The sequence below is a fragment of the Ahaetulla prasina genome, chromosome 6, assembly GCF_028640845.1.
Source record: "Ahaetulla prasina isolate Xishuangbanna chromosome 6, ASM2864084v1, whole genome shotgun sequence".
Classification (NCBI taxonomy): Eukaryota; Metazoa; Chordata; class Lepidosauria; order Squamata; family Colubridae; genus Ahaetulla; species Ahaetulla prasina.
This window is the reverse complement of record NC_080544.1, coordinates 38,957,858-38,985,757: the sequence shown is the minus strand read 5'-3', so window position 1 is coordinate 38,985,757 and position 27,900 is coordinate 38,957,858.

The window sequence follows — 27,900 nt, the reverse complement described above, 5'->3', positions numbered from 1 at the left end:
AAAGAAATATAGTTAAACCTGGTTAATACTAAGATAATTAGCTATAACTCAACATACTGTTTGGTGATTGCAAACCATTCTTGCTTTCACCAGATCCATAATGCCACTTCATACATTTCATTTATAATTCAAGATCAACACAAAGAATTCTTATGCATTTATCCATAAATAAGGAACAAAACCGAGGGGGAAATACAAATCCTTGTTTTATGTGGAACAAAGCATTTCATTTATTTTCATGTATGCTTTACTTTTCTCATATACCAAAGTTATAGTGATATTCACACAAAGATTCCATAGTTCAAAGTCTATTCATTTCATCATACATTGTTTGCACACACCTAGTCCATCTTAAATCCTCACTATACTTTCCCAATTTGACTTATTATCATATTTTGTATTCTTTTGATCAGACGTTTGCCCTACATCTTCCCAACCACATTTAGCCAATTAATCTATTTGCAATTTTTGTAAATACTCTTTGTGTGTTTCCATTTGTATAGTGAAATAATAATGACATTATTTCAGTGGTGAAACTGAACCGGTTTACTACCCATTCGCTGGCTGCGCATGTGTGGTGCAAGATGCGTGTGTGCACACAGTGCAAGCAAAAAGAAGGCATGGGGTAAGTAGAACAGGATGCGTGGGGTGTGTGTAATCAGCTGTGGCACGCAATCTTTTTTTTTGAACTTTTAAAAGCATTTTTTACAACCTATTCGGCAGAATAGGTTGTAAAAAATGCTTTTAAAAGTAAAAAAAAAGGCTCTGCCGATTGTGCGGCTCAGCTGTGATTGTCAGAGCCTTTTTTAATTTTTTTTACTTTTTAAGAACATTTTTTAAAAGAACCGGCAAGCTGGCAAGCGGGCAAGTGGGCAACCGGGTGATTGGGTGGGCATGGGCGGGGAGGGAGGGATTTTTGCTACCGGTTCTCCGAACCACCTGCCACCATTGCTACCGGATCGGCCGATCCAGTGCAAACGGGAGTATTTCACCCCTGCATTATTTCAAACTGATTCTTTTTCATATACAAGTAACAAATCGCATGACTGCCCCATAAGCAAGCACATCCATATTTTAACGTTACTCCAGTTGTATCACGTTACCAACAACGTGACTCTTAAAAAAAAATCCTCACAGCATTTATAATTTTCTTTTTGTCATTATTTTCTTGAACAGTAACAATTTATAATAAACTTACAGCTTGATTTTTCCACATATTTTTATCAATGTCACAAGATTAGAACATCTCAGGTATTTCATAGTCTTCCCTTTTAGTTTTACAAATATGCAATTTATTACTATAAATTTATCTGGTTATAGTTCATTAATTTTTTTCCCTCTTTCACATTTCCTGATGAGACATATGTGCAGATCACCTCTCTTGAGATCTACCTAACCCACTGGGATTAGATAGATACAGGCATAGTAGCATGTAGTCCTGGAGCATAGATGGGGAGGTGGAGAGATTTATTATTGGACATTTTCTCACACTTTCAATAGGGAAACAGGAGGTCAGGAACTTATGCAGTAATTAAATGCTCAAGGGAACAGACAATGACTACAACCTACAGGGTTAACCTACACAGTTTTAATTGGATACAGTTTGCTTAAATATAGCATATATTTACATATCCAGTTTGTCTTCAACTATGAATTCATCAAGTTGAAAAGAAGTGTTAAGAAAGATATGGTGCCAAAATCTGATGGAAAGGAACGCAAATAAAATGTCTCAAAATGAGATCCATTACAACTTTCCTTTTCATTGTTTGCCAGCAGCATCTATCACACATTTTTCCATTTCAGCTCAGTCTTTCATTGACCATTACATGACCTACTGTGTGACCGTTCTTTCTTTGGTGGCTGTCTCCCAGATATGTCTGATCATAATGGGTTACTTCCCTGTAACCTGCACTGTAATTCTTATTTCAGGTATTCAGTATCCAGACCTGGTCTGGTTGTGTCCCTGTTTTTTATCTTCATCTGTAAGTCTGTGTTTTTTCTTGAGTTTAAATTCCATTCAACAATTTCTCCATTTTTTTTGTAACATTATCTATTTTTCTTTCATTAATTTATACTTTTTAAGATTATCTCTTTTTATATCTTATCGCAATATTCCATGTACCATAACATCTCCTCATGGGGCCCTTCGTATTGAATTTTGTTACCTATAATTGTTAGCAAAAAGCAAAAAGCAGAGACATCACCTTGCCAACAAAAATGCGTATAGTCAACGCTATGGTTTTCCCAGTTGCAATGTATGGCTATGTAAGTTGGACCATAAGAAAGGCTGAGCCTTTGAACTCTGGTGCTGGAGAAGAGTCCTGCAAGTCCCTTGGACTGAAAGGCGATCAAACCGGTCAGTCCTAGGGGAGATCAACCCTGACTGCTCTTTAAAAGGCCAGATCCTGAAGATGGAACTCAAATACTTTGGCCAGCTAATGAGAAGGAAGGACTCACTGGAGAAGAGCCTAATGCTGGGAATGATTGAGGGCAAAAGAAGAAAGGGACGACAGAGAGTGAGGTGGCTGGATGGAGTCACCGAAGCAGTAGGCGTGAGTTTAAATAGGCTCCAGAGGATGGTAGAAGACAGGAAGGCCTGGAGGAACATTGTCTATGGGGTCACGATGGATCAGACATGACTTCACAACTAACAACAACAACAATTGTTTGGTAAATGGAGACATAATATTGTATTAGTATTTGTGTATTTATTTGATTTCTGAATAGGCAGCTGTGATGAATGGTACCTCTAAAGGAGGAGATGGTGTAATGGACTACAGGAAGTGTGAGTTTTCCAGGAAGGATGAAGCATATTCCAAAAACTTGGGGGGGGGGAGAGACAAGAGGCCACATACCCTTGAGCTAGATCAGAAAGAGGAAAAGAGTTATTCCCTAAAATATATATTAAGGTGAGCATAGTATTAGTTTAATCTGGCAAGATTTTTTCTATTGGGTTTGAACAAATAAAGAATTATATGGATTGTTCTATATTGTTCCTTGGCTGTGCCTGATAGCAACTCTCTATGGAATTATCTTTTTGGTTAGGGGTGGAAGATGATCATCTAGCCTCAAGAATAGAATAGAATAGAATAGAATAGAATTTTTATTGGCCAAGTGTGATTGGACACACAAGGAATTTTTCTTGGTGCATATGCTCTCAGTGTACATAAAAGAAAAGATACGTTCATCAAGGTACAACATTTACAACACAATTGATGATCAATATATCAATATAAATCATAAGGATTGCCAGCAACAAGTTATAGTCATACAGTCATAAGTGGAAAGAGATTGGTGATGGGAACTATGAAACGATTAATAGTAGTGCAGATTCAGTAAATAGTCTGACAGTGTTGAGGGAATTATTTGTTTAGCAGAGTGATGGCCTTCGGGAAAAAACTGTTCTTGTGTCTAGTTGTTCTGGTGTGCAGTGCTCTATAGCGTCGTTTTGAGGGTAGGAGTTGAAACAGTTTATGTCCAGGATGCGAGGGATCTGCAAATATTTTCACGGCCCTCTTCTTGATTCGTGCAGTATACAGGTCCTCAATGGAAGGCAAGTTGGTAGCAATTATTTTTTCTGCAGTTCTAATTATTCTCTGAAGTCTGTGTTTTTCTTGTTGGGTTGCAGAACCGAACCAGACAGTTATAGAGGTGCAAATGACAGACTCAATAATTCCTCTGTAGAACAAGAACAAGATTAAGTTAAATTAAAGATACTTGGTTAGTCCTCCCTAAGTGATCACTACCCGATGCTATTATATCACTACAAATGTTATTTATCCAAACCATGTTAATTTGTAATGCAAGTAGCATTATGAAAACTGCTCTTCCGTTTTGCCAATGATAATATCCAATTCAAATTCTCATCCGCAATCTGTTTCTTCGAGCATTAAAAATATATGGTGCATTCATGCAGTTGTATAGAAACAGAATATTGTTACAATGCAACAAGCAAAAATTGTCTATCTCTTTCCCTTATAAGAATAGGAGCTTCCTGAACTCTGAAAAGGGAAATCAATTGTGCCACTTTTCTATTTAGAATTTGGGCTGGATTGCTTGTATGGAGAAGAGGATATGTTCTGAAAAAGAAAGATTAGTTAACAGGGATAAATAAGTAGTGAATGTGCAGAAAACATTTCCTTAGAGGAGGCGTCAAGAGAAGTCAGAAAAACTGGTCCCCAATATTTCCAGTCCCTTCTTACATTTTACACAAGAGAATAGAGTCAGAAGTCAAATGTTAGTTCGCCTTTACAGTGGGGACATTACATTTTTTTCATTTTAACATGCCTGTAATGGTCTATGAGAATAGCCTTGGGAGACAGGAAGAAGAGCCACAGCCAGGACAACAGTCAGACAAGACATATTTCAGTCCCCCCAAAATAGAATGGAGTTGAAGAAAGCATCACAGAAGAAATTGTTCCCAGTTCTCTGGAAAGTAAAGGGAGAAGTAAAATGTTCAAAATTGCAAGATTCTGTTTCTGTAATCTTATAATAAAGCTAGTATTTCCTGTCTGGACTACCTCGAAAGCTGACAATACCTGACCCTACCAAATGAGATCTTAATGGGGACCACCGATCCCCAATATGTTGCTATCAGTTGTCCAGTACCTTTCCTGATGGCTGCTTATTACCAGTTCAGAGACATGTCACAATAGGATAGAGGTGCTTTGATATCTTGTGTGAATAAAGCAATGTGTAGGAGATGACCAGGCTAAGGCCAAGGGATGGGTCAAATGTATCATAATTCACAAGCCCCTGCATGCCTGCAAGAGATGTAATTCCAGCCTACCTTGAATGCCTCTCTTATCTCCCGTGTACTTCCTTGACCACTAGTTGGTCAGATTCTTGTAGAGAGCTTAAGCTTGAACTGCCTGAATCTCCTGATTTCTTTGACACTTGATACAACCCCTGTTCACATACAAGAGCAGCTAGGTTACACAGGTTGGGTTGGGTGCCTGTCTTCCTGCTTGCTAGATCAGGGACTTTGTGCAACAATTCTGCCACTGTTCAATTAGAAGGTGGAAAAAAAAACCAGTCACTGTACTTTCTTAAATGACAATACCCAAACCTGAGTCACTGGGTTTCAGACAGCATCAGCTGCTTAATTCTGAAATGGTGTGAACCATTTTGTATGTGTAGTGGACATTTGAGCAAAAGCTCTTGAATTGACATTTTATTACAATAGCAGTAAAAGCACATTACCACTGCCATTTTGTAACATGAAATATCCAGAATAACATTTTTTTTATTTTATTTTGTCACAACAGTATACACAAGCATCAACATAAAATAACTACATATCATATAAGCATATATATGAGCAAAAGTATGCAATAACTATATTAATTTGATATAATGAAAGGAAACAATAGGATAGGAACGGTAGGCACTTTTGTGCTCTTATGCACGCCCCTTAAATGTTCCTTAGCATATTTTAAGGGATGTGGTGGCTCAGTGGCTAAGATACTGAGCTTGTTGATTGAAAGGTTGGCAGTTCAGGGTTCGAATCCCTTGTGCCGTGTAATGGGGTGAGCTCCTGTTACTTGTCCCAGCTTCTGCCAACCTAGGAGTTCGCAAGCACATAATAAAAATGCAAGTAGAAAAATAGGGACCACCTTTGGTGGGAAGGTAACAGCGTTCCGTACGTCTTTGGTGTTTAGTCATGCTGGCCACATGATCACAGAGATGTCTTCAGACAGCGCTGGCGCTTCGGCTTTGAAATGGAGATGAGCACTGCCCCCTAGAGTTGGGAATGACTAGCACATATGTGCAAGGGGAACCTTTACCTTTACCACATTTTATTGCCTGGACTGGAGTTCTTCAGAATAATTTCCTCCTTGAAACAGTGGAAGTACCACTGCCAAGCTAGCATCCTCTGAATCCAGTAGAGCTACAACTCTTAGATTTGCCATCCAGGATGGGCAACACATCTGAATATATCAGACAGGGAAGACTGTCGTAAGAAAACTCAAATTAAGTGGTTGAGTGTCCCTTGAGGAAAGAGAGAAGACATTCTAAAAGTCATGCATTTGCAACCACCTTTCAAAGCAAAAGGCAACATGAAAATGCATGCAGAAAGTGACTGAAATTTGTTTTTGATATGCATTTTATTTATACATGTTATATATATCCTGTTGAATATTAGAGGCAATAGTGCCCCAAGGAGCTTAATAATCAAATGCAAAAATATCAAAATATCAAATGCAAATCAGAATGTCCCCACAACTTCATTTCATAAGATTAGATAGCAATAAATTCCAGGAAATTCTTGAGATAGAAGATGTAGTTATGCCAAGTGTGGTATTAGTACCGTACCAGCAAAATAGTGTCAAACTGCCAAAACTCAACTTAAAATTGTCAAAGCACCCTAAGCATTTTTTTTCTTATTCACAACTATATTACATTAAAATAAATGCACAATTTTTTTTCAAATTTGAAGAATACATTCCTATAAAACCTGGCACGTGCTTCCTCCCACCCCCCCAATCAATATAACTAGTTTACATAATCTGGTGTCTCTTAGATATAGTATATATCACGCTCCCTGTCAACATGCAGAGCAGGATTGGTGGCCACACAGAACAGAAATTTTACTGATTACATTTATTTCTCTTTGAGAAGTGGTGATATTTTCCACGGGAATATTTATGCTTCAGAGACAAGCCATGGTCAATTAAATATAACCTGGTCTCAATTCAAATCATAATAGTCTTGTTTTGGAAGGAACATTAAAATAATGAATAAATAAGTGTTTCAGTGTTTTCAAATACCCCTCAAATTTTCATTTATTCACCTCCCTCAACTTTAAAAAAAATGTATATTTTGATCATTTTACAACTTCTTTCCAATGTAAATATGATAGGATTGAGCTGCGGATATATTTCATTGCCTAATGGAAACCCACTTACTTAGTCAATTTAAAGTAGTTTATTTTTATCTACTATCAAGTCTTCTAGGCAATTAATTTTAAAGAAATTGGCTTTTTCCTGCAGCAAGATGGATGTGGGTGATTAATTCCAAGTTCTCTTATGCAACAGCTTTGTTATTTGAAAGCAGTTTTCTCTTTTCATTTCTTTGTCACTTATTACTAATAATCTAACAAAACTGCTACAACAGTTTAAACAAAATTAGGGGAGTGATTGCTGTTAAGGAGATGAAATAAGGAATCTGTTGATGGAATTTAGTGGGGGTTGCTTAAAAAAAAACAAGAAAAGAAAGAAAGAACATTAGCCTCTAAAGAGTACATTGGGAGGACAGTGGGAGTAAGCTTGGCAAATTGGTGATCCTCATTGGTATCCAATTAAAATGAAGAATTAAAAGTATAGTCTAAATTACCTTCCCTATTTAATTATTGATGTTTTTGCATAAGCATTCAGCATGTACATACGTTAATGCATTAAAGTATGAAAGTTATGGGCTGCAGCACAACTTCTTACAGATTTCCCCTTGTTTCTAGTGAGATGTTTACAGTAAAAGTCACAGCTTCAGCATAATAGAAATGCTATGAGCAGTTAGCTTAGGTAGAATTGCAGGATACCAATAAAACTGATGGGTCTGATGGATTAACGCAGATCAAGTTAGGATTCTTGCAAGAATATATACTTTAGAAACTTGATTTGCAATTACAAATCAGTCTCAAAACGTCAGGTTGAGCTATGGTTTAATCTTTAAAAGGATGACTGGTCTTATTTTATGCTTCAAATGTCAATTAAGCCCTCAGCTAATTGTTTCTCTGTTTAATGATTACAACAGCCTGGACCTATAGGCTTTGTTCTAATCTGAAATTCATTTGCCTCAATCTTTCAGCGTTTGATAAAATCTGAACTTAGTAACATTTACAAACGGTAGGCAATAGAAAAAGTTTTGTTTGTGTCATCTAGCTGACCTTGGATGAGTTTGAAATGCAAATCAGTTTTGGATTTTGTTTGCATTGGAAGATCATTGGGATTTTTCAAGATTGTAGCCTTTCCCACAAAAAAATCCTGGAAGAAGAAAAGGTGAAACCATTTCTTTATGGCCTATATGCTATGTAGTCACCAGAAGACAAATTTAACTCATGGTATACTTTGCTGTTGTCGATCGAAAGGTCGGCAATTCAGTGGTTCGAATCCCTAGTGCCACATAACAGGATGAGCTCCCGTTACTTGTCCCAGCTTCTGCCAACCTAGCAGTTCGAAAGCACGTAAAAAATGCAAGTAGAAAAAATAGCACCTTTGGCATTTAGTCATGCTGGCCACATGACCATGGAGACGTCTTCAGGCAGCGCTGGCTCTTTGGCTTTGAAATGGAGATGAGCACTGCTCCCTAGAGTTGGGAACGACTAGCACATATGTGTGAGGGGAACCTTTACTTTATACTTTGCTGTTGGGTTTTTGATGCTCTCTTAGCTTGGTTCTTTTCTTGCAGATGTTTCATCACCAAACTACATAACAACATTGGTGGGAGTGAATGAGGGTTTGCTTTCTGTTTATATCCATAGCTTACCCTGCCAATGGTGATAGTGGTAGTGTGATTTCTTTCAAGGACACCGCCATCCACCAAAACTGCCAGGGCAAGCTACTGTTTATATCTAGTACTGCTATGGAGGAAACCTTGGATTTGACCAGGCTTCATTTTATTGCAAAGTCAGATGAATAGTATGAACAAACCATTTCACATGAGTATGATGGTTCATTCATACTATCCATATGACTTTGGCTTTGGGCTTTAGGATTAGAGTAGAAGGACAATCAGAGACCTTTCAAACCTGGACCATTTCAAGCATGATCAAATCCAATGTTTCCTCCTTAGCAGAACTAGCTCTATATAGCAGCTTGCCCTGGTATCTCACATGGGTTAGATGGTCCCATAATAATTAATTGCTTGATAAATATCTGTTGATGAATGATGTAACACTGTATATTTGCTTGTTCAGTAATGCTAAGATGATACTTAAACCATGCAACTGTCTTTTCCTACCCAAGTTCTTATTTTGAAGAATTAAACTATGTTTAATATAACCATAGGAGCCTAGTTTACAGAAAACGAACTTTAAAAATTGCTGCTCCTAATCTTCTTCATTGAGATCAGCCATATATATATTACTCACAGGGGATGACATATATTTCATGCAAATACTGAAGCAACTTAGCAAAATTCCCACTCTAAAGGCTACTTTTACATAAGACAAATTGCTGAACACAACCACCTTATTTCACTCGGCTGTTTGCATCGCATGCTTATAAATAGAAATGCATCTGGATTGTCACAACCAACTTTTGGAAATTATGATTGTAGTCTCCTTCTCAAGGAGCCCTGCATGCATTCATGACTATATTTTAAGGGAAGATTCTAGTTTAAAATAAAAAACTGTATTTCAGTCAAAGGGGTATCCTCAGATTCATCACAACTGAACTGTGGTTGTTAATAGATTTAATTCTTTCTCCAGTTGAAAATATACTCTTTTTAAACTATAGGCAGGACTCACACTTTGTACTAAAGCTCTGAATTAGTTTGTTTGATTTTGGCTTAGCAGGTTACACAAAGCTAGCCTCTGTGTGCAGTTCTAACAAATCAGTCATCAACAGACACAGAGAGATAAATCCATCTACGTATCATTTAAAAGATGAAACTAAAAAGCAAAAAAAGGAAATAAACAACCCAGAGGACATTCTCCCTAACAACCAACACCAGATAAGGGCACAATCTGATAAATCATAAAAAGGAGCAACATTATAATCAAGATACTATCAAGAAAAAAAATCCACTCTCAGTTAAGACTGTCAGGGCGTGCTGCTATGTATTAAAACTTTCAAACTGTGCTCTCCCAGTAACAAAATGTTTACCAAAAAATCACCAAGATCATAAGAGAATTAATAAGAGAATTAACCCACCACCATTGAAATAGTAAAAGACACAAGGCTCACTGCATTGAACAACCCCCTGAAGCATCTCAAACACCCTATAAAGATCCATCCACTCACTCAGCCATTTAGTCAGCTACCCCAGAATCATGCTGCTGTCACTGAAGTTTCTGGCATCCAAATAAACAGAGACCTTCTTTCCAATCCGCCAGTCTCCATTTTATTTTTTTCTCCCGGCTTGGAACCAGACTGGACATTTCTTCCTACAGAAGGAAGGAAGGAAAAGTAACATGCCTGAAATTGGGTCCTCAGCCCAATTAAAATTTATAAGTTTGTAGCTAAAGGTAATTTTGTCTGTGATGAAATGTTGTGCTTTTCTTTTTTCTTTTCTTTTTCTTTACAGTTGAAAATGCCAAAGCTCAAAACAACAAGTAGCTTGTCTTGCTTATTTGGCTTCTATTTCTAGAAGGAAATCAAATTGACCCCTGGCTAGAATTGAAGCCCTACCTGGTGGGCATTCTTCTACTTGCATATCTGGTTAGAGAAGTCACAGCCTTTCTTCCAATGAATTTCCGGTGCTGTTCTCTTTATTGTCCATGCACTGTTTGTTACAGGGCAGGGCAGGCAATTTTTCATCAGTCAAGGGCTGCCCTTGTCAATCCCAATGAGAACCTCCATGGTATGCCAATGAAGCAAAATGTCATCAGACTGGGATTTATAGATAGGCAAGCATGATTTGAAGAAACTTCTATTTTTAAGAAAACTTGGTTTGGTTGTCTCAAGCCTAGAAGGATGTCTATAAATCTTTGTAACTTTGTTTTCCTCTTAAAATAATGACAGGAAATATTATCACAGAACTGCAGTGGTCTAACATCTAGGGTTTCTGAAGGGTCTAGAAGTCACATTCTTCCAATGGACTAATGGATGCTCATTATTCATGTAGAATTTGAAAGAAGATAACACTGTATTGGGAAGGCTCACAAGTGTAATTCAGAACTCCATCAGTATATGGAACAGAATGCCAAATTTCCATTTGTCTTCTATGAATGTCAATGAAATCCAGAATCTGAGTGGCAAAGAGATTTTCTAGTGATGATTGCCATCATTGATTCAAGATCATGTAACAAGAATAAAATAGGGCGCTGTACAATATATATATGATACAGCAGAGAATGTAGTATTGCCTAGCAGATAGCTCCATGCTAGAGAAACGAATCCATTTCTAATCACGATTCCGTTTCTTTCATCTTCAAAACACAGCTACCACATAAACCTGATTAACCACATATCAAGAACAACCATTTTCTATGAATAATTTTTTAGCAGGAGGTTTCAAAGCTATTTTATTCCAATTATTGCTTTAAAAACTAAAAAAATATAGACTGCAATGACTTTCAAGGGAATAACTGCCCCACAATGTGCATTCATCTAATCTTTATTTAAACTGTAAAATTAAAAAAAGTTTACAACTTAATTTGGAGAGAGTTACTGAAATGTTTCATAATCTCTTTTCTGTAAAATGATATATTATTATTTCAGTGTGTGTGTGTGTGGGGGGGACTTTCTCTTATGTATAACGCTGAACTGCTGAAATAGCATCATTTGCAAATGGAGAAAATATAATTCTGTTTATGAGACTGTCTGAACTAATCACATTCATTAAAAAACTTACTACGGCGATGTAAACTGCAATGTTGAGCTAATTAAATATATTCATCTACGTGCATATATCTAGGCGAAGAAGGGGAAAATTCTGTTTATTGTTAGGATTACTTTTATATATCAGACTTTAGTGAGCTCAAAGCAGCACACTTTTTTTTCCCCATTATACCTTCACAAATAGCAGTTGTGCATTAACTTAGGTTAGAAATTGTGAGCGGTTCAAAATTATCCCATGAGTGCCATGATCAAGTAGGATGTGAAACCTCATGGTCCCAATTTGTCATTCTACAGCCTGATACACTTTCCAGGGCCCAGATGACATTAGGAAGTGAATGTCAGGATTCTTTCTTCCACCAATGCAAAGGGGGGGAAAATCCTTTCCCTTTCTCTCTTATTGAGGCATGGTTCTAAGGGTGGAGTTTGGAAACTATTTCAAGACAAGTCTCATCTTGCTGTTGCAAGAGAACTTCCTTCTAGACCTCACCATTTAATATACCAGCAAAGAGGTTTTCTGGAGAGCACATTTTGGACAGATACCAGCCTTGGCTCCAAAAGTCCAACCAAGCTCTACTTCCATGTTCTGTCACGCAGATCATTTCTTCTTGAAATAATAGGATCCTTCGGTCTTGGAAAAGATTTAGTGACAATGGCTTCTGCCTCTTTTGTAAATTAAAATAATAGCTGGGCATTCTTGTGAAGTAGATTATTATGGTATTAAACTATGGGGTTATGTTTCGGAGGAAGGGAAAACACCAACCTTTTGTTGTAGGTAAGACAAAGCTCCTGATTTCTAAGTGTCTGCAGACTGGCTAAATTAAAGGCTGCTTTAGTAAGAGGGCAGGTATATTGGTTACAGAGGAAGGTGGAAGGAGATATTGCAGGACAGGAATGATAACTAAAAGAAGACTGTGGAGAAAGCACTGGTTGGAATTACCCTTATCAATGTCTGTTTAAACAGATTCCCTCCCTTTTCTATGCTGCCTGGCTGGGATCCAGCTTGTTTTACTGATATAGAATACAGTTGGTTCCTTGTATTGGAAATCCTTACTTGGAAGAAAAGGAAAAGCTCAGAGACTTGCTTTTATCCCAAGGCTGGAATGTCCATTGAGTTTATTGGTGCAAAAGGAGAATAACAAGGCTCAAACTGCTGCAATCTGATCCATTTTCCCCCTTGGCTCAATTTAAAAAAAAAAAAAAATTACTTTTGAGTTCTTAGTTTGGACTGCTGACACTCCAAAAGGCTGGTTTTCATTTTCATCTGCAGACCAGTGGCGGAATTCAATTTTTTTTTTAAACTACCAGTTCTGTGGGCGTGGCTTGGTGGGCGTGGTGTGGCTTGGTGGGCGTGGCAGGGGAAGGATATTGCAAAATCGCCATTCCCACCCCACTCCTGGGGCCAGCCAGAGGTGGTATTTGCTGGTTCTCTGAACTACTCAAAATTTACGCTACCGGTTCTCCAGAACCTGTCAGAACCTGCTGAATAGCACCCCTGCTGCAGACCCCAAATGTTTAATGCGTCTGGGAAGAATAAACTACAGCATCTTTTCTATAACTTTGGAGATTCCAGTCTGTTAATTCCAAAGCATCTCCCCATTTCTTGTTTCTACAAGAGTCTTTGCCACTGTGGTATTTTTTGTTGTCCTTTATCGTGTTTTAATGTTTGATATTCTTAACGACTGAAAGTCTATGGAGATTCTCAGTCATTCAGGTCATGGCTGTCCCGAAGGTGCTTTTTCAAGAGGCAACTGGAAAAACAAGAAAGTCTAGTTGTCTCCTGAAAAAGCACCTTTGGGTTAATGGCTGAGAGTCTACTATAAATTATGGTGGTATACAAATTTGATAAATGGACACATGAAATATAGGACCAAATGACAAAGTTATTAATCGTATTTATTTCAGTCTCTTGTTATTCTAACCTCAACTTGGTTTCATCCTATCTCTTTGTTATTCTGCAGATGGTTAAAAGTTTGTCCAGGAGATCAGCTGCCAATACTACCTTGTTCTCCAAAAGGTTGAGCAGGTAAAGAGGAAACAGATTGAGACAAATGGTTTCACCTGCCTTCTCTGTGAAAAGGCAACTGGGGTGTGTGTGCCATGATAGCAGTGTTTCAATATTTGAGGGGCTGCCACAAAGAAGAGGGGGTCAATCTATTCTCCAAAGCAGAGGCCTCCAACCTTGGCAACTTTAAGACTTGTGGACTTCCTCTCCCACAATTTCTCAGTCAGTTTTGCTGGCTGAGGGATCCTAGGAGTTGAAGTCCACAAGTCTTAAAGTTGCCAAGGTTGGAGACCCCTGATCCAAAGCTACGAGAAGGGAAGAAAAAGAAAACAGTGGATGGAAACTAAGGAAGGAGAGAACCAACCTAGAAATAAGGAAATTCCATTTTTTTCCCTGACAATGAGAACAATTAAACAGCGGAATCAGGGGTGAATTCAGCAGGAATTCAGCAGGTTCTGACAAGTTCTGGAGAACTGGTAGCTGAAATTATGAGTAGTTCGGAGAACTGGCAAATGCCACCTCTTGCTGGCCCCAGAGTGGGGTGGGAATGGAGATTTTGTGATATCCTTCCCCCAGGAGTGGGGAGGGAATGGGGATTTTGCAGTATCACACCCCTGCCATGCCCACCAAGCCACACCAAACCACACCCACAGAACCAGTAGTAAAATAAAATGAATTCCACCACTGAGCGGAATGGCTTGCCTCCAGAAGTTGTAGGCGCTGTCTTTCCAGAATTCTCTACAGGCTGACTTTTCAGGACTTTTTTTTTTCTTTTTTAGGTAACGGACAGAATACTTTGACTGCAACATAAAACCAGGTTGAATTGAGTCATTAAGTCAGAGTATATACATTCAGTATATACTGAATATAATGGTAGTTCAGAAGAGATTTCAGCCAGTGCATGCTTGAAGCTTCAAGTAGTTTGATTTAGATTTAATATCTTGTAATTTAGAAACGGGACCCGAGTGTTCAACATCAATAAATACTTCAAAACATTTCAGAATGATTTCCTCAAAACCAAAGTCCAATCTGAGCTCTGCCTGAGGTCTTGGGCATATCTGATGGACATTTTTCTTTTCTTTTTTCTTTGCTCTTTTGAAACTCAGACACGATACTACCTTGAAAGCATTGTAGTCTTCAAAGTGTTTTTTCTAAATCACATCAAGAGGATATAGTGAAGCCTAATGGGTTGCTTTTGAAGAGATGTCACTTATTTCCAGACAAAATTTTATACAGGGGGGAAAAAAAGATGGGGGGTATACAGCTTTTAAGACAAGGACTAGAACTCAAGGATTGAAAACATGTTTTCCACCTGAAAGACTCCTGGCTTACAATGTAATAGGACTGAAGGAAGAAAAAAACATACTCTTGGTTTAATTGATGTGGTAGTAGGATCAGGGTTAATAGAAGTAACAGCAACGGCTTTATTACAGTTTGCAGACCCAGACGCCCCCTCTGAAAACACAATTTAATGTGCAGTAAAAACATCTACAATTGTTCTTAGTCCACTTTGCTATTAGCAAAGGACAATTTTTACAGGCTACCATTACAAATTCAACAGCAGCAAGAGTTATTTTTGCATCTTTATCCAACAAAAAAGCTGTGAATAATCTCCATTAGCCCATCCAGGAAATGGACTAAGAAGAGGTGTTGCTACCTTGTAATTACTATCTCAATAAAAATTGCAGTAAAACTAAGCATAAGCCTGTGATTCAGTACTGCCGTCTTCACAAGGGCGCAACCTTCTGCATATAGGATTTTCTGGCATTTATCCTTTAGCGTTATTGTTGCACTTCGTAGAGGTTACATTTCAGAGAGGACTAAATTTAGATTCTCCTCCATAAAGAGCCTCCTGTAGCTTCTGGAAGCCTAAGGTATGATCTTCAGAGACCACTCAATGTTGTTATTTAATTGTAAAGAAGAGATAATTTCATTTCAAACATGCTTTAATTAAGCACAAATGAGATGAAATTTAGTTTTTGTGCTGGGCAACCTCTTTTTAGAATGTTGCTTCCTGTTTATCCCTTCAAGGCTTACTTCTGTCTTGGCCCAGAAAAAATAGGGGAGTCCAGATTCCAGGCAGGCTAGCTGGAGTAGCTTCTTCCAATCATGCTGTGAGAGGAACTCCATTGAAGATTCCCCAAAATTTGTATTCCTTGACCAAAGTCACTACTGATTTTCTACCCTGTTGGAAGGGTGCTTGACATTTCTGACTCAATTCTAGGGTGGGAAGGGTCAGTGAATATTTCTTGTGTGTGTGTGTGTGTGTGTGTGTGTGTGTGTGTGCATGTGTGTGCATGCATGTGTGTGTGTCTTCCTTTGCACCTTCAAGTCTGTGTTGACTCCTGGTGACTGCCGGGAAAGTAGTTTTCTTTGCAGATTTTTGGAACTGGTTTGAGGAAATTTCAGAATTCTGTTATCTATCTATCATCTATCTATCTACCTACTTATCATCTACCTACCTACCTATCAATCATCTATCTATCTATCTATCTATCTATCTGTCTAGAGAGGAGAGAGAAATTTATCTATCTGTCTATCATCTAGTTAAAAAGCCAGTCTGGTATAGCGGTGAAAAAACAAAGAAAGAAAAAAAAGATAGATAGATAGATAGATAGATAGATAGATAGATAGATAGATAGATAGATGATGGATGGATAGATAGATAGATAGATAGAGAGAGAGAGAGAGAGAGAGATTCTCCAGTTGCCTATACAAACACCAGATGGGATGAGTTCCTGCCCATTATCTTCCCTTGGAAATTTGCACTCAAAGAAAAAAAAAATATGTGGTAGAAAAATCTAATTTCTGCAGTTAGAGTTCAACTTCTGATCTGGGATAAGAATCAGAGCAAGTTTCCCTGAAAATCAAAATTTATGGCTAGACTTGGGTGAATTTTTCATTGACACTGGCCATTCTGCATTTCCATTTCTGTTCAGTTTAATACCTGATCATAAATTACAGGAAAATGCATCCTCAGAGTAAATTTGAATTAAGGTTTGAGTTGGGGGTCAGTCTTCTGGAAAATCTAAGGTGAAAACTAGGATTACACATATATTTGGGATGATTATTATTTTTTAAACGATAGTGGACTTATCCACTATTAAAACACAAGGAAAAGGATTGATCTGACTCCTGGGGAAAATACGTCTGTAAATTAAAGACAAACACTCAAATATACATTTGGCCACCTTATCATTCATATAATACAATACTAAGACTATAACTCTAAAATTATTTTATGTGAAAATAATTCCATATTTCAAAATGGAATTCTCTTTCATGGGATTGAATGAAAACATGCTAACAAATAAATTGATATATTTTTTCTGCACAGCACCAGGCAATAGAATATGGAATTCTAAGAACCAGTTAAATGCAGGGACCGTCTTCCCATTTGCATGCCTTCATCCCTTTTAATTTCAAGGAATCGATCTAAACAAGAAGTCTCTTGTTAAAACCCTTTTTATGTTCACTGTGAAAAGATGCTTGGCTTCCCCTGTGACATTTCCTCCTTCTCTCTATTCTCTTAACAAAGATTAATTTTCAATGGAAGTTACATACCATATTTTCTTTTGAAACTGACATTGTAACTGAGAATTGGTGCAATAAGGATATTAAGTATGGGGAAAAAATGCTACAGTCTGCATAATTATTCGTATCTAAAGCAACAGGCTGGGAGCTGACAAAGGCTTTGATTTTAGCATCAAGCTCTCTGTTATTTGTATCTGATAGGTGTCAACTGCCTTGGATATCTATCACTGTTCTGCCACATATGCTGTTTCCCATACTTCCAGATTTATTGCTGTTATAGTTGGTGATACTGATACGTCTTAATGCAGAAGTCAGAGCATCTGCAAAGGAAAGTGCATCCTCAGCTTATGAATTTGGAAGTATATTCTCTACGCATTTATGTCGCATTTATTAAGCAACCAGTCTTAAATTTGGAACTCTTGGGGGAAGGGCAGTAGAAGTTAATAGATTCCAGATTGTCTTCGCTCATCATTTTTATCATTTTATGTCATCATTACATGTTGTGCTATGTGGACTTTCTGTTTAAGCTTAAACTTTAGTTAGCAGTTACTTTCTTCATTTACTAACTAGGGAAATGATGCTAGTTAAGCTGCTTCCCCTCCCCCTTTCCCATATGAACGATTGATTGTCAGCTCTTGGATAGGTAGACTTTCTGTAGGATGATTTGGTCCCAGCCTAATTCTTTTAGCTTCCTAATGGTGCACCCTTTGTTGCTATTGCTTGCTGCTGGTCACACACTTCTTTGCTTCACTTTCATTTTTACTAGCATTATGAACAGCTCATAAGAGTGAGCAGTATGGTGGCCTAGAACTCTTGCCTCACAATCAGGAGGCTGTGAGTTTGATCCTAGGTTACACCAGATATTGGTCTTTCTGAGCACAGTGAGTAATTGTTAGCTGTGAACTCTTCATAGGTGTCAGGAAGGGCATCTGGCCAATAAATGCTCAAGCTCTGTTCATTAACCCTGATTCCAGCCAGTGCAAGGGATTACAGAGTCATTAAAAGAAAAAAAAATGGATTTCTCATGGGCGCAGGATCTCTGTGTAATGTGTCCAAAAATAGCTGAGTCTGGTCATTTAAACCTGAAGTGAGCACTCTAGACTGATTTGTTGTGTAATCCATTTGTTTGTTTTCTTGGATATCCATGGTATTCTCGGAGTCTTCTCCAACATCAATGTTCTTTCTAATCTTCTATGGCTTCTTCAGATTTTCTCTTCCACAAAATATTCACAGAGAAAAAAATTGCCTATACAATTCTGAATGAAGTTGTTATTAATACATTATGGCATCTTCATACCTTTTCCAAGGCCATCATTGCTACTTTAGTAACTATGGCATGTTATATTTCTTGATCCTGGTTCCTTTACTGTTTGATAATCAATCCTAAATAGCAAAAGCCATTCACCACACCAGTATCTTCTTTGTCAGTTCTAAGAGTGGTTGCTGTTATGTTCTCATTAGTTTGGTTTTCTTTATATTATAGTTCTATTTTTTTCATCATGCTTCTTGACTGCTTTTAATGCTCTTCCATTTTAGCTACCAGAGTAGAATCATCAGTGTAGTACAGGGGTGTCAAATTTGATTTCATTGAGGGTTGCCTCAGGATTGTGTTTGACTTTGGAGTGCCAGGGGCATGGCCATGATGGGCATGGCCAGCTTGATGTCACTCATGTCAGGGGCACCTGTAGTGGCCCAGGCAGGGCTAGGAAGATCCATGTTTGCTACTAGTTTGTTTTGCTAGCACTCTTCCAGTGAAAACTGAGCTTGGGGGACAACGTGTGCCAGCTACGCCGCGACGCCCGGACTGCGTAGCTCGGCGTTTTGGCCCTCGCTTCGCCACAACATCTACCCCGCCGGCGGTTGAGGCTTGGTGGCCATGTGGAGATGTGGGGAGGGGGCTGCTTGTCTTCAGCTGAGGCGGCGCCCATTCAGCGGCGCCCTGATTGCACCCCTGGACTACGCCTCCTGGTCTTCTAGCTCCCAACTCATCGGACCATCTCCCCCACTGAGGGTGGGGGCGAGTGGTGGACTTGATGACCATGTTGAGGCGTGGGGGCAGGATGGTGTATTTTCCAGCTGACACCGTGGCTACCCATTTACCCACCCCCTGACCTCCCCCCTGGACTGCTGGAACATCTCTCCTGCAGACGGCATTCTCCGGCCCAGCGGAACATCTGTCCGGTGGCTGTTGGATGAGGTTTAGGCCTCTTGATAACTACGGCTGCCGTGCACGGTGCTGGAGGAGGGGCGAGCGACGAAGGACAGCAGACAGGATGAGCCATAGGAGGGAAATGGTGGTCCGGCCGTATCGACGTTTTCTGTTTTGTTCCTCTAGCCGCAAGACCAACTGCAGCATTTTTCGACGGCCGAATCCTTTGGGGTGTGGCCTGGTTCTGCCAGGAGGGGCGTGGGAGGTGAGGAAGATGGCCCCTTGGATGGCATTTCCAGGTACCCGCAGAGGATGGAGCCAGAGACGAGAGGAACATCGGAGGCGTTGTGGTTTCTGCTCGACGAGTCCCCTTTTATAGGGGGGACAATGATGGACAGTGAAGGAGGCGACGGTAGCACCATCTACTTCCCTGAGGGGATTCGGATTATGGAACAGAGCAGTCATGTTTTGGCCCTGGTTGGGTTAAGACGGTTTACGATCTTTTGTCTGTTAATCCACCAGAATATCAATGGATTTTACATCTATCCAGGAAGGACTGCCTGTCTTACTTTTTCCAGCTGATACCGGACCCCGGAAAAACATTTCAGCATAACATCTCAGCTGCTAAAGGGGACGTAGTCAGCTGTCGGTCGATTCCATGCGTTATTCGCCACATGAACTCTTGAGCCTGCGAGGTGCCCCTGCCTCGCAGGAATGGCCCGCCACATTACCTAGGGCCGGCCTCAATGACGGGTCTTGGGACCCACAGAGGTGGCATGTGTCAAGAAAGACTCTTTGGGGATTTTTAAATAGGGAATTTTTAAGGGGGGGAGGGTAAGGGCGGGTGTTGGGGGAAACCCGTCAGGGAGGGTATGTCCAGTCCCAGCGCGCGCTCACGACATTATTCCAGCCGGTCTGAAGACAGGTGGGGAGGGGAATCTGCAGAGCAGAGAGTGTTATTCCATCTGTACGGTAAGTGGGAGAGGCAGATATGGCGGAGGCAGGGGGCCGCATCGTTCTTCGGGAGCACGTGTTCGATGTTTAAAAGCGATCACGTGCTCCGGCCCCTCAGTCCTCACTCGTTCCCCGGATGGTCAAGACCCTCAGAGCTTGGGTCTTCGGCTGATGCTTTGCAATGCCCGGTCCGTGGTCAATAAGGCTCCCCTGATTTGTGACCTTATTCAGAGGGAGTCCGCGGACTTTATGGGCATTACGGAGACCTGGTTGGGCACAGAAGGGGGTGTACCCCTGGTTGAACTGTGCCCTCCGGGTTTCCGTGCATTCCATCAGCCGAGGGCCCAAGGTAGGGGTGGGGGGGTGGCGGTTGTGATTAAAGAAAGTCTGGAGCCGAGGGAGTCCACTGTTCCTCAGATAGCTGGCTGTGAATCCCTCCTTGTGAAGTGGGGCCACCGGAATCAGATGGGGCTGTTGATCACGTACCTGGCTCCTTGCTGCGTGACTACAGCCCTACCTGAGCTACTAGAGGTGCTTGCTGGCGTGGCGGTTGAGATTCCCAGACTTTTGGTCTTGGGGGATTTCAACTTGCCATCGGCCGGCTTGTCATCAACGGTGGTTCAGGAGTTCCAGGCCTCCATGACGGCCTTGGACCTGATTCAAGTAACTGATGGCCCTACACACATTGGGGGAGGCGCGCTAGACTTGATTTTTATCTCTGGTCAGTGGGTTAATGATCTGGATTTAGGAGATATAGTGAAGGAACCGGTGTCATGGTCAGATCATTTTCTTCTTCGCCTAGACTTTCGGACCGCCGCTCACCACCGCAGGGAGACGGAGCCAATGCGTTGGTTCCGTCCCAGGCGCCTGATGGACCCGGAGAGGTTCCTGACGGAGCTTGGGCCGTTCCCTGAGGATCTTACCCACGGCACGACTGAAGAACTGGTTGCGGCCTGGGAACGGGCCGCGGCTGGGGCTTTGGACCGTGTCGTGACTTTGCGGCCTCTGACCCGGTGTAGATCTCAATTGGCTCCCTGGTTTTCCAAGGAGCTGAGAGAGATGAAACGCCGGAGAAGATGCCTAGAGAGTACTTGGAGGTCCAGCCGTTCCGAGGCTGATCGGACACTAGTGAGGTCTTTTACTAAGACCTACCTAGTGGCAATGAGGGAGGCGAAACGTTCTTACGTTTCCAGCCTCATTGCATCGGCAGATAACTGCCCAGCCGCCTTGTTTCGGGTGACCCGTTCTCTCCTTCATCAGGAGGGACGGGATGACCCTTTACAGAGAAGAGCTGAGGAGTTTAATGGTTATCTATATGATAAAATCGTTCAGCTTCGGGATAGTTTGGACCAAGATTGTGATGATCCGACCGAGATGACTGAGACACATCTTGTTGAGGTTATTTGGGATGTGTTTGATTCTGTGGCTCCCGAGGACGTGGACAGGTTGCTGGGGAGGTTACATACAACTACATGTTTACTAGACCCGTGTCCTTCCTGGCTAGTGCCGGCTGCTCAGGAAGTGACACGAGGCTGGCTCCAGGGGATTATAAATGCTTCTTTGGTGGAAGGGTTTTCCCCGCCGCCTTGAAAGAGGAAGTGGTGAGACCTCTCCTTAAGAAGCCTTCCCTGGACCCAGCTATTTTGGGGAATTATCGTCCAGTCTCCAACCTTCGCTTTGTGGTGAAGGTTGTAGAGAGTGTGGTGGCATGGCAGCTACCCCAATACCTGGATGAAGCTGTCTATCTAGACCCGTTCCAGTCCAGCTTCCGGCCCGGATATAGTACGGAGACAGCTTTGGTCACGTTGGTGGATGACCTCTGGAGGGCCAGGGACAGGGGTTGTTCCTCTGCCTTGGTCCTATTAGATCTCTCAGCGGCTTTTGATACCATCGACCATGGTATCTTGCTGCGCCGTTTGGAGGGATTGGGAGTGGGAGGCACCGTTTATCGGTGGTTCTCCTCCTATCTCTCCGACCGGTCGCAGACGGTGTTGACAGGGGGGCAGAGGTCGTCCGCGAGGCGCCTCACTTGTGGGGTGCCTCAGGGGTCGATTCTCTCGCCTACCCTGTTCAACATCTATATGAAGCCGCTGGGTGAGGTCATCAGTGGTTTCGGGGTGAGTTATCATCTGTACGCTGATGATACTCAGCTGTACTTTTCCACCCCGGACCACCCCAACGAAGCGGTCGAAGTGCTGTCCCGGTGCCTGGAAGCTGTACGGGTCTGGATGGGGAGAAACAGACTCAGGCTCAATCCCTCCAAGACGGAGTGGCTGTGGATGCCGGCACCCCGGTACAGTCAGCTGCATCCGCAGCTGACTGTTGGGGGCGAGTTAGTGGCCCCAAAGGAGGTGGTTCGCAACTTGGGCGTCCTCCTGGATGGACGGCTGTCCTTTGATGAACATCTGGCGGCCGTCTCCAGGAGGGCCTTCTACCAAGTTCGCTTGGTTCGCCAGTTGCGTCCCTTCCTTGACCGGGATGCCTTATGCACAGTCACCCACGCTCTGGTTACGTCTCGGTTGGATTACTGCAATGCTCTCTACATGGGGCTGCCCTTGAGGTGCACCCGGAGGCTGCAGTTAGTCCAGAATGCGGCTGCGCGAGTAGTAACGGGAGCCGCTCGTGGCTCCCACGTAACATCACTGCTCCGTAGTCTGCACTGGCTTCCTGTGGTCTTTCGGGTGCGCTTCAAGATTTTGGTTACCACCTTTAAAGCGCTCCATGGCTTAGGACCCGGGTACTTACGAGACCGCCTGCTGTTACCCTATGCCTCCCACCGACCCGTACGCTCTCACAGAGAGGGTCTCCTCAGGGTGCCATCCGCCAAACAGTGTCGGCTGGCGGCCCCCAGGAGTAGGGCCTTCTCTGTGGGAGCATCGACACTCTGAAATGAACTTCCCCCTGGCCTACGTCAAGTGCCTGATCTTGGACCTTCCGTCGTGAGCTAAAAACATATTTATTTATTCAAGCGGGACTGGCATAATGGTTTTAATAGTTTTAATCTTAAATTGGGGTTTTTTACTTGGTTTTTAAATTTTTTTATAATTTTAAATTTTAAATTTTCATTATCAGCCTTTTGTAATTTGCTAGGTTTTAATTGTTGGTTTTAATTGTATATGTATTGTGTTTTATCTTTGGCTGTACACCGCCCTGAGTCCTTCAGGAGAAGGGCGGTATAAAAATTCAATAAATAATAATAATAACATGTGGACCCCCAGGCTCCATTTTCGGCTGTGACGGCCTCCTGAAGCTCTCTGCCAGTGAAACGGTCCACTGCGCACAGCCCTCCCAAGCTCCATTTTTACTGGCAGAGTCACTGAGGCTGGTCCTTCGTCGTTTCCAGGGTGGCCTCAAGGACCACATCTAAGCACCCCATGGGCCGAATCCCTCCCTCAGGCCTTGAGTTTGACACCCTTGATATAGTACATATCATTGCTATTTATTTCTTCAGTTTTAAAAGCATGTTCATCTTGTTCCAAACCAACTCCTTCAACATTTATATCCAGCATATATGTTGAATAAATAAGGAGGAATATATGCCTATGTCTGTTTCTCCTTGTTCTACATAGAACAAGGAGAAACAGACATAGACTATGATTAGTCTTGAACTATATATGGATTACTCATGTGGATAATGAGAAGTTCTGGGATTCCTATTTTTGCTAAGGATATGGCTTGATACAGTTAATTGGATATTAGTTAACACAATTGAAAGCTTTTCTATAATCAATGCAACATTTATCAGCTTATTATACATTTGCCAAAAAAAGCTAATACTACCCTTGGTTATATAAACAGAGGCATAGAATCAAAATCATGTGAAGTATTAGTACCACTTTATAAATTTTTAATAAGACCACATCTGGAATATTGCATCCAGTTTTGGACACCACATTACAAAAAATATGTTAAGACTTTGGAAAAAGTGCAAAGAAGAGCAACTAAGATGATTAAAGTCCTGGAGACAAAAAGATATGAAGAACGGTTTCAGGGTATGGCCAGTCTAGAGAAAAGAAGAATTAGGGGTGACATGATAGCAGATTCCAATATTTGAGGGACTGCCACAAAGAAGAGGGAGTCAAGTTATTTTCCAAAGCATGAAAAGGCAAGAAAAAAAAAAACCAAAGGATGGAAATTAATCAAGGAGAAAAGCAACCTGGAATTAAGGAGAAATTTTCTAACAGTGAGAATAATTAACCAGTGGAACAGTTTGCCTTCAGAAGCTGTAGGTACATCAAAAATTTCACAGGAAATTTTTAAGAAAAGATTGGACAGCCACCTGTCTGAAATGGCATAGGATCTCCTGCAGGGGGTTGGACTAGAAGACCTCCAAGGTCCCTTCCACCTCTATTCTGATTGATTGTACAGCTTCTTAATGGTCTTCTTTGGCTTTCTCAATTATCAGCATATATTAGCAATAATAGTTCCTTTCTATGTTAAGACATAAAACTCCAAGATTGTAAAGAATTTATAATTTTTCTTTGATTTTATTCCCAGGCACATGATATATGAAAATAACAATTTGGAAAATAATGATTCAAAAATAATTCAGTGTACATCCTAAGTGCACGAAGTGTAATGTATACTTGATGGGATTTTGACCCATCATGAACCAGCAAATTTCACAGCTCCGTCATTGCTGGACTCTACCATTCCAAATTGTAAACTAGTATTTTTTTTCACAGTATTTTTTTTTCCTCATAAAGAAAAAGAAACATATTTTTTCCATACGCATAATTATGTCAGAGAGAAGATTTAACATTGGTAATGCTAATTGTTTTAGCTGAAGATGCTGTTGAAAATTAAAACTTCTGTGAGTGTAACAACCGACCATGAAATGCCTGACTGAGTTTTACAATGCATGTAGTTTGGTGACCAATATTTATCCATTGCGATGTAATCATACAATGTTTTCAACATAATTTCAGCAATAATACTATGTGTAGAAAAGCACTGAAATGGCCTTGATGAAAATATTCAGAAGCTGTTACAAAAACAAGGACAAAATCATTAGTTGAATAGAATAGAATAGAATAGAATAGAATAAAATAGAATAGAATTTTTATTGGCCAAGTGTGATTGGACACACAAGGAATTTGTCTTGGTGCATATGCTCTCAGTGTACATAAAAGAAAAAATACGTTCATCAAGGTACAACATTTACAACACAATTGATGGTCAATATATCAATATAAATCATAAGGATTGCCAGCAACAAGTTATAGTCATACAGTCATAAGTGGAAAGAGATTGGTGATGGGAACTATGAGAAGATTAATAGTAGTGCAGATTCAGTAAATAGTCTGACAGTGTTGATGGAATTATTTGTTTAGCAGAGTGATGGCCTTCGGGAAAAAACTGTTCTTGTGTCTAGTTGTTCTGTTGTGCAGTGCTCTATAGCGTCGTTTTGAGGGTAGTAGTTGAAACAGTTTATGTCCAGGATGCGAGGGGTCTGTAAATATTTTCACGGCCCTCTTCTTGATTCGTGCAGTATACAGGTCCTCAATGGAAGGCAGGTTGGTAGCAATTACTTTTTCTGCAGTTCTAATTATCCTCTGAAGTCTGTGTTTTTCTTGTTGGGTTGCAGAACCGAACAAGACAGTTATAGAGGTGCAAATGACAGACTCAATGATGAATGAACTCTGGAATGAACAATGAATGAATGAACTCTGGAAAAGAGTTAGGGAAAAGATTGAGGCTGCCTCTCTCCTCCAACTCACAGGAGTATAAGGGGGTAGGGAAGAAGAACACAATCAGGCTTGCAAGATTTGGTTAATGTAGTCCAGGGGTGGCAAACTTGCATCGTCACGGTGGTGTCACATGATGTAGCGTGACTTTTTTCCCCTTCGCTAAACTGAGTGTGGGCGTGGCCAGCATGTGACGCATCTGGCTGGGGCCATGAGTTTGACAGCCCTGATGTAGGCTATCTCAATAAAGCTTAATTCTAATCTTCTTCTGGAATTTGTTTCTTGGTCTGGACAACCTTGAAGGGTTAACACTATGTCAGAGCAATTCTCGAGTGCTTCACAACATTTTAAAGTTGCATTAGTGTAATTGCAGCACTGCTGACCTCACTGAAAAGGAGCTGGGACTCTTAAACAACCTTTAACATTAACTGCAAATTAACTCATTTTCTGCAAATGCTTTAAGCCATAATTTAAAGAACTGATTGATTCCCCCCCCCCTCCTCTCTGCTTTCTTCTATCCTGACAACCAACTAGAAGTTTTTAAAATTCTAAACAAAGGAACATGATCCTTTGTTCTCAAATTAAGAAAATGTTCCTTTGCATTGTCCAAATGAACAAGGAACGACCATTTCCTTCTTTTAACATAATTTCCCCTATAATCCCACTAAGGTCATAAATGCTTTTAAAACCAACTCTTGCACAATAAAACATGAGAAATGTGGACCAAAGAACACCCTAGAGTCATAAATTATCCAAAGATAGTTTTGTGATATCCATTATACCTTTACTTAATTATTAGGAAAGCTGCTTTTTTGTTCTTTAAATCTTTTGTGGCTACTTGCAACGCATTCTCCGATTTCTAAACATTTTAAAGTCTTCCAATATGGGTCTACAGCAACTCACCATAGCCAATTTGCCACAGACAACTTGCTACGTGACAAGAGTTACACTAATATTGAAGAAATGGTGGAATAGAATCATTAAGAAAGAATGCCACAGCAAGCTGTCCCATGGCAAATTGTCCATGGTGAGTTGGCCATGGTGAATTGTCTGTGGAGAGTTGATCATGGTGAGTTGGCTATAGCGAGTTGTCCCATTCCCTGCTATATGATATATTATGACCAGAAAGGTTAAGAAGATGATGATAAAAAGAGTAGAGTAGAGTAGAGTAGAGTAGAGTAGAGTAGAGTAGAGTAGAGTAGAGGAGTGGAGTGGAGTGGAATGGAATGGAATGGAATGGAATGGAATGGAATGGAATGGAATAGAATAGAATAGAATAACTTTATTGTCACTTTAAGTGTATACTAATCAGCATACATTAGAAAGAAATTTGGTTGCATTCAGCTCTCAAAGGATAACCATTATTCATATACTCACATACACATACATATATGTCACAGAGACACATCACAGTCTAGTTCAAATGTATATAAATACATAGCAATAGTACTTAAACTTATATACCTTTTCACAGTGTTTTTACAGCCCTCTATAAGCGTCAGCATATTGCTCCCAACAATCTGGGTCCTCATTTTACCCACCTCGGAAGGATGGGAAGCTGAGTCAACCTTGAGCCTGGTGAGATTTGTACTACCAAACTGCAGCTAGCAGTCAGCTGAAGTAGCCTGCAGAATCCTGCAAATTTATAAGACAGATGGCATAAGGAACAAACCTGTTATAAAATCTAATAGTCCTGCTATATATACTTTGAAACCGCCTCCCAGAGGAGAGCAACAGAAACAGACCCTGAAATGGGTATGTGTCGTCTCTAACAAAGGCAGATACAGCTGGAGATAGTCATGACATTTTGAAAGAAAGACAAACAAAAGACATAGACAGATATGAAAAAAATAAAGTATGATTGTTGCTTATCATCCTGCCATGAACTTTGTAGGAGAATTGTCTTCCCTGGAAGATAAACCAAAACAAACCACCAAAATTGCCCACCTGATAGGGAAATTTAGGGGATATTGTGAATTTCTCTGACCGGTACATGGCATGTCAATGTATCTCATGTTAAGTTCTCACAAGACCGTTAAATATTATTTCTATGTAAGGCAACTAGACATATCT